Below are 11,057 nucleotides of genomic sequence, written 5' to 3' on the forward strand. Positions count from 1 at the left end.
GGGGCCTAGGGGGCGGGCTTAGAGGACTGGACGGAGGTGCTGCTGAAGGAGGAAGAGAATGAGAGGGGGAGGAGTTGAAGCCGACGCTGGCGGAGAGTCTGCGTCATGACGTCATGGAATAGAATCCTTATATACAGGCGCCTGGACGCCATCTCGGTCTTTAGAAGGTACAGGACGGCTCTTGGTATGTGTGTCTTTTGTGTGCTGTTAAGTAAGTTCTTACCCTGAGAGGCCTCCAGCTCTTGGCAGTTACGATCTTTTCAAGACGGCTGGCATTTCTAGGCCAGTCGCAGGCCTTCGCACGGTTCACAAGATGAAGATGGTGGAGGATTGCGAGTTGGGTGCGGGCGCGACCTAATTATACTCCTCGGGTTGTTGGGCCGAACTGCGGAAAAACGCGGGCTCGCGGGCTCTGCCTCTGATGAAGCCTGTGTTGGTAGGGACATCTGAGACTGTTGATGAATGCCAACGGCTCTGATGGCGGCGCGTGCCGAGTCACCGAGTGGGTCTTTGTTAAAGACTTAGGCCCGAGTCTCCTTCAGCCACTTGCTCTCAGGAAGGCCACGTGGTTCTCTAAAGGCTGCATTCCGCACTGCACCATTATTTCCGTCAGTGGTTCTTAATCCTAATTATGTGGAATGCTCTCGCGCAATTATGGGTGGTGGAAACGACTTGCTTACATGGTATGGAAACGACGTAAGGTTTAAACTTAGGTTTAAAACAAAATTAATTTTTTAAATACCTAATCTTTCCTAGGAACGGTGCCAGGCATGAATGCAATGTGGCTTTTGATGGCTTCTGGTGGACGGGTAAGTAACGGCTAACTACAGTGGGAAGAATGAAATCTGCTTAGATGTGGTCTTTATGCTAAGCCTGTGATGTTTTAAGAGTAGTGGGCAGAAGGGATTTCTGAAAAATTCTATTCTGAGGCTTAACTGCTTAACGACATTAGCGATTAACTTAGCAGCACAGCATGTTTTATTGGATTATTCTTTGTCTATTTTCTAGTTGTGTACCAAAGGGATGAGAACCGCTGCTGGGGTGAGTTACTGAGATTCCCTGAAAAAGGGAAGTTAGATTGAAAGTCCAGTGAATGTGCCACAATGATGACAGTTTATTTGCTACTCTTGACTGTGAGGGTGACGAGAATTATTACCACCGTTATGCTAACTGAGGCACACAAAATGGTGGTTTAGAGAACATAGAGATTGCACCCAAGTTTATATGAAACTGTTTTCTTCACAGGTCTTAAAGCACAAGCTTAATGCTGTATCCATGGGCAAAGAGGTGAGAAACCTTTTTTATAGTCCATGTTTATCTAGTACTTTGAATTCTTTTCTTTTTATAAGGGGTTACAAATTGCCAAGTCAATGTTGGTGCTTATATTAGGGTTTTCCTCACCTTTTTTTCAAACTTAAATTGCTGCACTCTAGTTTTATATTTAGTATGAGGGGGAATCTGAAGAAACAGACACTATGATGGTTGCATAGTTCAACAGACTGAATCATGAAAAAGATAATACCATTTGTTTGTTGTATCTGAGTTAGTAAAACTTTTGCTGATAGTGTAAGTAAAATACCACTACTAACTAGTTTTTCTTTTTGTAGGCACTATGCAGGAAGTTAAGCACTATGTAGGCACTAAGCTGAAAGTTCAAGGGGTAAGTAAAATTGTAACTGAACTAAACATTGGTGACAGGGCAAGCATGACAAAGAATGCCACTAATGGCTTTTTAGGGTTGCCTTCTAATGCACAGGAAGCAGTCTTCCCATAAAGTGCTTGAACAGTGTGCTGAATACATTAAATAAAAGCCAGATCCTTGTACTGTCTTAATTTGTGAGAGCAGCCTGTGTGATGATAAGCAAATACTGACTGAACATGAAGGTCTTAATTAGCTCTATCTGATTTCAGGCACTTTTTAGATTTGTGGAGAGAAAACTGATTTGGCTGTTATAAAACCACTCTCATTTCTTAGGTGGACTTGAATCCTTGACCTGTCCGGGCCAACTTTTTGGTAAGCATTAATGTTAAAAACAATTTAGTAACCTCAACTGTTAACTGAGAATGCTGATAAAGTGGAATGCTTAACTACCAAGCTAATTTCCTATGTCTGGTTTGCAAGTGCATGTTGAGCATGCTCTGAACAGGGTTTTTGTAATGATGTTGAGCAAATGTCTGACCTGAAATGAGCATGTAGACAAATCTAACACTGAAGAACCCTGTGACAAATGTGAGAAGAATTTAACAGTAAGATTGACATTTTAATGAAAGGTGTATCATTTCTCTCATAGATCCTGGGTACACGTTTTTATCTATGGATGGCTTGCTTGGGGTAAGACATGAAAACAGTTCTTTGGCTCCTGGCATTTGGGTTTATATTCCGAAAATGTGCTGGTCTTAGTAGTTGTTGGCCTATGTTAGTGTTTTCTGGTGTTGGACCGTTGAGAAATAAACAGGCTTTAGTGTTAAGCTGTTGTGAAGTGTGTTTAAAGAAATACTTCTTTGCAGGTGCAAATTTTGGAGATCTTTTATATAAAGGTATGTATGTTTTATCAGTCTTATCTAGTTACTGAGCAAGATGCTGTTAGTGATGATTTTTTAAAAATTAAACAGATGGGAATCTCTCTGACAAAGAATGAAGATTTTTAAATACTGAAACAGTATCTGGAAAATTTTTGAAATCTACCTATTAACTACCTATTCAGTTTGATTAAATTTCATTAAATTTTTGCAGGTGACAAGAGAGGTACTGGCTACAACGCAGGGAGCAAGACCTTTTAAGCAAAGGTATAGAAGTCTCAAGTTTGGTTTCTGTGTTTTGTGGTATAAAGCCGATACAATGATGATAACATAGTTCAGCAGACTAACAGTGATGAGCAAATACTGTCTTTCGCTCCTATCTGATGTATCTGGCTGCAACAATTCTGTTTATATACCCATGAAAGTGGAAATCAGCCACTGTCTCACAGAAATACTCAGGGATTTGGATAAGTGTAACGGCGCATGCAGATGTTCTGTACTGTTAATTTCAGGATTAGGAATTTACATTCTGGATAAAAACAGGCTAACGTGAGGAAATTTTTATGGCATATACTATAGATTACACCAGAATGAATAATTTAGCGGATTATTTTTGATAGTCATTTCTCAGAGCAGTTTTAGATTCATAGCAAAATTGAACAGTAGGTTCCCATATAGCATCCTCCCCATCATCATCTACCACCAGAGTGGGACTTAAAATTTTGAACCTATGTTGACACATTTTTTCACCCAGAGTCCAGTAGTACGTTGGGGTTCACTCATGGTGTTGTACATTCTCTGGGTTTGGACAAATGTATTGTGACAAAGATCTACCTTGCACAGAATAGGTTCACTGCCCTAGAATTCTTTGAAAAATTTAAAAATCGGCTACAAAAAATGGGAGAAAGGGCAAATTTTAAACAAGGCTTTTATTTTTCATTTTCAAACAGGCACATGTGTTACCCTGAAGATTTCAAGGTCAGTCAGTCTATGGTATATATGGTGAGTTAGAATGTAACCAGTGATGTGATGATTCTGCCAAATGAATAGAATGATATCACTGTAAAACCGTTCCATTTTGATTCTGAGGTTACTTTATCAACAAGTATCACAAGTTTTTTCCCTTCTACTGTGATTTGACATATATGGTCTTTATTTTTCAGGGCATTTATGACAGCAGTCATGCATCTTAACGGTTGACAGGTGAGGCTTGAAAATATCAGTACTGTTTGGTTCCAGAATACATGATGATCTCACCCCAACTTGAACTCTCTCACTGATTGCTTGATGATGTTCAAAGATCTGATAATTCTGTGTATCCCAAATGCAATTAGAATTGGCATGGAAATGGGACTTAAAATGGTTTCTCTGTTCTTGCAGGCAGCTGGATGGATGCTCATGGGATAGGAGAGGAAACAACTTTCAATTTTTTTTAAAGCCTATTGTATTTATTGGCCATGCTGTACACCATGTGGCTTGTAGGATCTTAGTTCCCCCACCAGGGAGTGTACCTGTGCCCCCTGCAGTGGACGCGCAGAGCCCTAACCACTGGACCACCAGGGAATTCTCCAACTTTGAATTTTAATAAATATTTATGAACCATCTGAAGTGTGCTCATTTCAATTTAATGAGATGAACGAAGGGAAATAGGACATTTTTGTAATTGACCCAACGGCATATTTTTTGCAGAAATTTTCTGTGATTTAATGTGAAGTGCCTGGGTCAGTTTGTCACAGTTGAAAACCAACCATTGGAATTGTAGCCTGAGGCTGGAAAAGTGAAAGATGAGCTTGAACCACCTTTGTGCTGTGCAAGAAAGTTCCGTAGGAATGAAAATGTTGAAAGAACACAGGAACTTTAATGATCCTTAATTTTCAAAATGGGCAATTAAGTCATTAAAATACATTGTTGAAAATTGCAGAGGAAAGCAGAAGCTCTTTATGTTAAGTGGTAGGAGTGCAGAAACTGGGAAAAATCTCCATTTGCTGTAGTAAGCACCAGGGTGATTGGGTCTGGCAAGTGTTGATGCGGAAACTGGTGTAGGAATTGGTTTCAGTGCTATTTAGAAGATGCATATTGAAAAACCTAGAACAGTGAGATCTTTAAGAATGAGATCAGTAATACTGTGGTTATAATGTCCTTCAGAAAATGGGTACTTGTTCTGCAAATTTCTGGGAGGGGGGGAATGTTTGTTCAAGTTAACGAGAAAATTAGTGAACTAGTGAGTTGCTGGTTAGTTCCTAAATACCAAGGAAACCATTAGCTCTGGGAACACCTAAAAAGTAAGTAACCTGCCAGTTAAATTTCAGCTTGCTTTCTAATTTGGCATTTGAGTGTGTAGGAACATTAAATTGGGGTTTTAAGTCTTAGTTGCATGCCAAAACGTTTACTTCAAACTCCCACTGACTGAAACACTATTCTAAAAACTAGTCAAAACACCAGTTTATATATAAAAGCAAGTTGACAAGATTTTTTTTGGCTGCGCTGTGAACCGTGGGATCTCTGTTGCCCCTGAGATTGAATCCGGGCCACAGCAGTGAATGCACCTAATCCTAACCACCAGACCACCAGGAAACTCCCTGCAAGTTGACCAAATATTAAAGTGTTAGTTACCCCTTGGTATCTGGGGGGTTGGTTCCAGGTCCCCCTGTGGATACCAAAATCCATGGATGCTCGGGTCTCTTAGAGGTATAGTACTATAGTGGGTCTACTGATCTCCCATGCCTGCTTGGATTATTTCATATTAGAAAATTTCTGTCAACATTGCATGTGCTATTACTCATCAAAATTCTGAATGAAATCTAAAAGAAGAGTAGCTATTTCTTGAATATTCTAAAACATGACAGTTTGGATTAGCCTGCAGCTTTTCAAGGCATAAAAGATATATAAAAAGTATCCAAAAATATGTTTTAAAACAAGGGTAAGGTAGTGTAACAAAAATACCTTCAACTTTAAGATACTGGGAAAAAACCCTAAGCAAACAAAGGGTATGTTGGGCCAAGTTACTTAGTAAAAATACAGCATGTTGATCAGTTTTAAACCAAATCCTTAAAAGTATTAAGTAGTGTAAGAAGATAAAACTTACAAACAAAAAAACCCTCAAACTATTCCAACTTCTAAGCAATAAGATTTCAAATTAAATTATCTTCATTGCTTGGAAAATACGCTTTTATCTCAAGTTCACTTTAAATGCTTGACATATAATTAAATACCCAGGAAGACTCTTGCTAAATTTGATAATATATGGTGATAATTCTCTGGGATGACATTTCACACAATGGTTTTCAATTAATGCTGAAAAAAAAAATCACTTGATAACTTTTATCACGACTGGCTGATTAGTGGATTTACACTTAATAGGCACACCTTGGAAATAATTGTGAGTTCAGTTCCAGACCATCACAATAAAGCAAGTCACAGAATTGCTTTCCCAGTACATGTAAAAGTTATGTGTACACTATAGTCTAAGTGTGCAATAGCATTATATCTTTAAAAAAGATGTACATTAAAAAAAGAAGTATAGTAGATTTTAATATTGTGTTAAACATACTTTAAAAATATTTGACTGCTGGGAATTCCCTGGCAGTCCAGTGGTTAGGACTTGACACTTTCACTGCCGTGGCCCCGGTTCAGGGATTGAACCGGGGAACTAAGATCCTGTGAGCCACGAGGCGCAGCCGAAATGAAACAAAACTTGACTGCTAAAAGATGCTAACCATCTCAGCCTTCAGTGAGTCATAGTAGTAACATCAAAGATCACTGATCACAGATACCCAATGCAAATATAATAATGAAAAAGCTTTAAATATTGCAAGAATTACCAAAATGTGACACTGAGACAAGTGAGCAAATGCTATTGGAAAAATGGAGTGGATAGACTTGCTAGACTTCGGGGTTGCCATAAAACAAAAAATGCACTATCTGTAAAGCACAATAAAAAAAAAAGCTAAGTGCAATAAAAGATGTGCCTGTACTCAGTAATTTACATGGCATAAGGCCCAACAAAGGGAAGAATGTGATAATTGCTCAATGTGTAATTCTGCCTATTTGTACTACTAAGCCAAGACTTTGATAGATAATCCACTCATTTGGATTACATGTTTCTATGTATGTGATTTGATCAACCAAAAAATTAGGTACAAAATGTCAAGCTTTTTCCTTTTTTTCTTTAAAGGGCAGCTCAATGGTTTGGGGTTGGTTAGTACAATACAGAGAATACAGAGGATACCTGTAAAATGTCTCTAACACCAATGCCAGTACTCATAAGTAAGGATATTATTAATTTTTGTGTTATTCACTTTTCTTAAGAACATAAAGTCATTAACTTGAACTTGCTGTATACACACAATACATATACAACCTTATGCAAAATACTTTTCATAAGTAACATTACATTTTAAAATATTGGAAACCGAGTATCTGTGATCTGCATTTTGACTTAGTGGGAAAATAAGAGAACATTCAACTAGGGAGGATTATACTGATAATAAGACTCAAAGTTAAAAGTGTCTTCCTCTCCCCCTCTCCCTTTGTACTTAACACAGCTTATACAATGTCCTGAGAGATTCATTATGAGAAAAATGTCCATCACAGCTTTAAAACCTTGCTTTGGAAGGAACTAATGAGAAAGCAGATTGGAAGGTGAGAGTTCATCTTTGTTTTCAAAGAAGTGGTCTTAATTTTTCTTCTTATAGAAAAAGTTTAAATCGGTTCATTGTAAATATATCTAAACTATTAATTTTTGCAGTTTTCAATTATACAAAAGCTACGAGAAGAGGGCAGTAGAGATCATCTAATCTTAAATCATGATGTCATCCATTCAAGTCCTTGGCATAATCCCTGGTCAGTAAGAGCACAGAATACCTGCATATGCCACAAATGATCTTTAATATATATCAGAAATATTTTCAAAAACTGGGAGATTTCTACTATAGCCATGCATTCTTTAACATCTTGTTCATTAGCAAAAAGCAGCAATACAGCTTTCCTTAGGTCTTCATGGGCTAACATTTTATAGAGTTTCTCAGTTACAGCAATCCTTTCTCTGTCTGTACTGTCCACAACAGTTATTACAAACTGTTAGTGTAAGAAGTGTTCCAGGAAGAACGAAGAGACTCTTGGCCACCAGTATCCCACATTATGAAATGTGTATTATTAATCACTATTTCTTCTACATTGCTTCCTATTGTAAGGAATGCATGTACAACTTCATTCACAGAAAACTGGTAAAGGATGGTAGTTCTCTCTGCATTATGCAGTCCAACAATGATAAGTATGTGCTCCTGGTGGTTGAACAGTCTCCCTATCCTGGTGAAGAGAATACACGTTCTTAGGCAGCAGGCCCCCTCCAGCCACCAGGGCCACCTGGCCTCTCCCACTCAGGCAGAAGGGAAGGCAGAGATGCGCCAGAGTCTCAGCCTCTTCCTTGGAACTGGAGAGAGACCAAAGCCCAGGCCACAGATACTGGCAGATATTTTCTCAAAAAACAAATGAGTTTGGGAAAAAATCTGATGGTATTAGTTGTCAAAGATAAAATTCAAGCTTTCAAATGAAAATTACAATTTTGGAAAGCTTGTATCTGTCACTGTGCACTTACACCTCCATACTTAAAGACTTAGGATGAGATCAGTCATGATGTTAATCAATGTGATTTTTTAGATATTGTTTAATGAAATTTGTCAACACCTGGACGATCTGCATAATTCAGTGATCCAGTATTTTTCAAATGATCAATGTGCAGTGTTACAAAACCATGCATAACACAGTTGTATTCAAAATATAAGACAGACCAATGGATTTTAGAAAAATTTACCAATATGATTGCAGATTACACATTGCAACTAACCTTTAAGAAACCTGTCAAGTTTTGGTGTAGTATCAAAGAAGAATATCCATAATTTTCAGAGAAGGCTATTAAAATACTCCTCGCTCTTCTAACTTCATATTTATGTGAGACCAAATTTTCTTCAGCTATTTCAACCAAAACAACATATCACAACAGATGGAATGCAGAATCAGATATGAGAATCCGGTATCTTTTGTTAAACCAGAAATCAAAAAGATCTGCAGAAACAATGTCACTCTTCTCACTAATTTTTGTTTGGGAAAATAATTTAAAAATAAAAATGTACTATTTTTGCTAGCATGTAATGGGTTAAATCTTAATCTTAAATCTTAATTCCTGCTACAATAAAAGAGCTATATAGAACTCTTTGGGATCCTCAATAATTTTTAGAGTGTAAGTAGTCCTGAGACCAAAATGTTTGAGAACTGCTATTCTAGGTAAAGATACAGGAGCCTAAAGAGGTTAAATGACTGGGCCAAGGTTGCATAACTAGAGAGTGTTAAAGCCAGGAATTAAATCCAGTTATGTCCAACTCAAGTTGTTTCTACTAAGTCCATCGTCTTAAACACAGAAGACTGACTTAGAAGTGCACTTAATGTATGCCTTACATATGCAATTATTATACAGGTATCCCATCTAATATTTTTATTGTGTACTGGTTATTTCTCATGTCATGAAATAACTCACTTTCCATGAAACAAGAAAAAAGTATCCTTAAGGCAGCATCTTTAGGATGAGTTAGGCTTAACAAAAAATCAGCAGCAAGGAATGTGATCAGTGTCACAGTTCTGGTTCTTCAGAGAGGGGAACTCTGGGAAAAGACAGTGCAGCTGTATAGATGCATTGTTTTATTCCGCCAAAGCCCATGAGCATAAAATGACATAAAAGCCAAAGCCCACGAGCATAAAACGTCACACTCATCATCTAACACATCTCTTCCCAACAAGGAGAAATTGCTCATAAGACAAAGCTCTCTTGAAGCCAGTGATAACTATCGATATTGTAGCTGGCAGTTGCTTACTTTGTTTTTAAAACTTGCAACATAGAATAAATCTAAATTCCCTAGGAGGCTGGGGAGATTGGACTTGGAACTGAAACCTGGCTTACAGTTTACAATCAGTTTGTGTGTTCCAAAACTCTGGTTGTGTTGTTTCCAACTTTATCAGTAACTAGGTTCTTTATTTTTGAGAAAATATTTAATTAATGGGAATTCCCTGGCAGTCCAGTGGTTAGGACTCCACGCTTTTACTTCTGAGGGCCTGGGTTCAATCCCTGGTCAGGGAACTAAGATCCCGCAAGCTGCGTGGTGTGGCCAAAAAAAAAAAAAAAAAAAAAAAAAAATAGTGACATTTCCCTGGATTTCAGAAAAAGCTTTTCTTTTTCCTGACAGGCAGGACTGAAGAAAAGCTGAGTGATGCCCAAAGTGACTAGGTCTCTGTGATGCCAACACGAGATTGTATGACATCTGGGGACTTGGGGCCTTTGGTGTCTGTAGCCTAGAAAATAGTCTCTGGATTTTGGGTATCTTCTGTAACTCTCATTTCCAGGATAGAAAGACAATATTTTGGTCAGAATTAGGTTCTAAACAGTTAATAGTAAATTTATGATATTTAGAAACTAGGTAATGCAGATGTGGGGTAAATGAATGTAAAGTTGCATTTTCTTTCCTAATACAGGGCATCTCTAGAAATGCCCTCCACTGAGAAAGGGTAGGCAGAGTTGGATGCCTTTCTCACCATAAGAACTCTGCCAGCAAGAATTTGCTGGCTCCAGAGTACATCCACAAATGGGGAGAGACTGGGTTAAAGGACAAACTTTTGGGAAAAGCTCCACTTAATGGCATCAGTGAAGGGCACACTCTTCACAGCCTATTGAGCATAACAAATTAGACCTGGAAGCAAAGCTGATTTTATTTTCAAACAGAAAGATTGTAGTATCAAACTGCTTACAGCACTGAGAAAAATAGGCTGGAATATAAGACTGATATCTGGTGTAAATTGTAAATCAAAAGAATGTCAAGGCAAAAGTGAAGATAAAGTAGAAAAGAACAATGTCATTAATCAAGGACTTATTCCCATTTTATAACTGCTAATTAATTATAAGCCTTTATTTGTGTCAACAGAACGTGTAAGAAAATCACGATGAGTTTCAGTGTTCACTTTTCTACATTTGAGGTTGGTTTAAGGTCAATTAATATTTTCAGTTACTTATAATTGAGGGAAAGTGTTATTCAGGGATTAATGATTATTTTAAAAAATAGAAATATAAGCAGAATACTGATTAATGAAATTACTGTTTTCCTTTTACCACAGATGTCAGTTTTGTTTAACCTTAAACTATAAAATACATAGATATATCTGTATACTGTTTACAGATGGATAATAATATCACCATCTTACATTTAAGTAATGCTTTAAAGTTTTTCAAAGCATTTTTACTCACACTATCTTCCACATATATTATCTCCTAGGATTCTGGCAAGAAGAGGCCAGTGAGGGAGCCAGGGCAAGTACTGCTTACATTTCACACATGCAGGAAGGGACGCTAAGAGAGGTTTATACAACTTGCAAGGTAAAGCACTGATTAAGATCTTGTGACTTTTATTTCAGTGATTTTTTACTTTATATCATGTTGCTTCTCACTATATTATGTTGATAGCTGAAGTGTCATTATCCAGCTTCCTTTATAGGAT

At 37.6% G+C, this 11,057-nt stretch overlaps 1 long non-coding RNA gene and 1 pseudogene across 6 annotated transcripts; one reads left to right on the forward strand and one right to left on the reverse strand.

The window, feature by feature from the left end:
* The first annotated feature begins 168 nt into the window (after positions 1-168).
* On the forward strand, positions 169-11,013 carry LOC307190698. 5 transcript variants are annotated; one of them, XR_013829520.1, is made up of 13 exons: positions 169-184; positions 757-809; positions 1,009-1,041; positions 1,246-1,287; positions 1,608-1,660; positions 1,976-2,014; positions 2,292-2,332; positions 2,509-2,538; positions 2,735-2,787; positions 3,471-3,498; positions 3,684-3,723; positions 3,901-7,161; positions 10,488-11,013. It is a non-coding gene; the product is annotated as an uncharacterized lncRNA (long non-coding RNA). The 5 variants fall into 5 exon arrangements; XR_013829524.1 differs by lacking the exon at positions 169-184 and adding an exon at positions 201-341; XR_013829523.1 differs by lacking the exon at positions 169-184 and having other exon boundaries at positions 201-809.
* LOC307194300 (ADP-ribosylation factor-like protein 5A) lies at positions 7,155-8,278 on the reverse strand (annotated as a pseudogene). The gene is made up of 2 exons: positions 8,206-8,278; positions 7,155-7,897 (listed from the first exon to the last, which is right to left on the reverse strand). The product of its transcript is annotated as an ADP-ribosylation factor-like protein 5A (transcript).
* Positions 11,014-11,057: the final 44 nt, after the last annotated feature.

Source organism: Stenella coeruleoalba, assembly GCF_951394435.1.
Source record: "Stenella coeruleoalba genome assembly, chromosome: 1".
Lineage (NCBI taxonomy): Eukaryota > Metazoa > Chordata > Mammalia > Artiodactyla > Delphinidae > Stenella > Stenella coeruleoalba.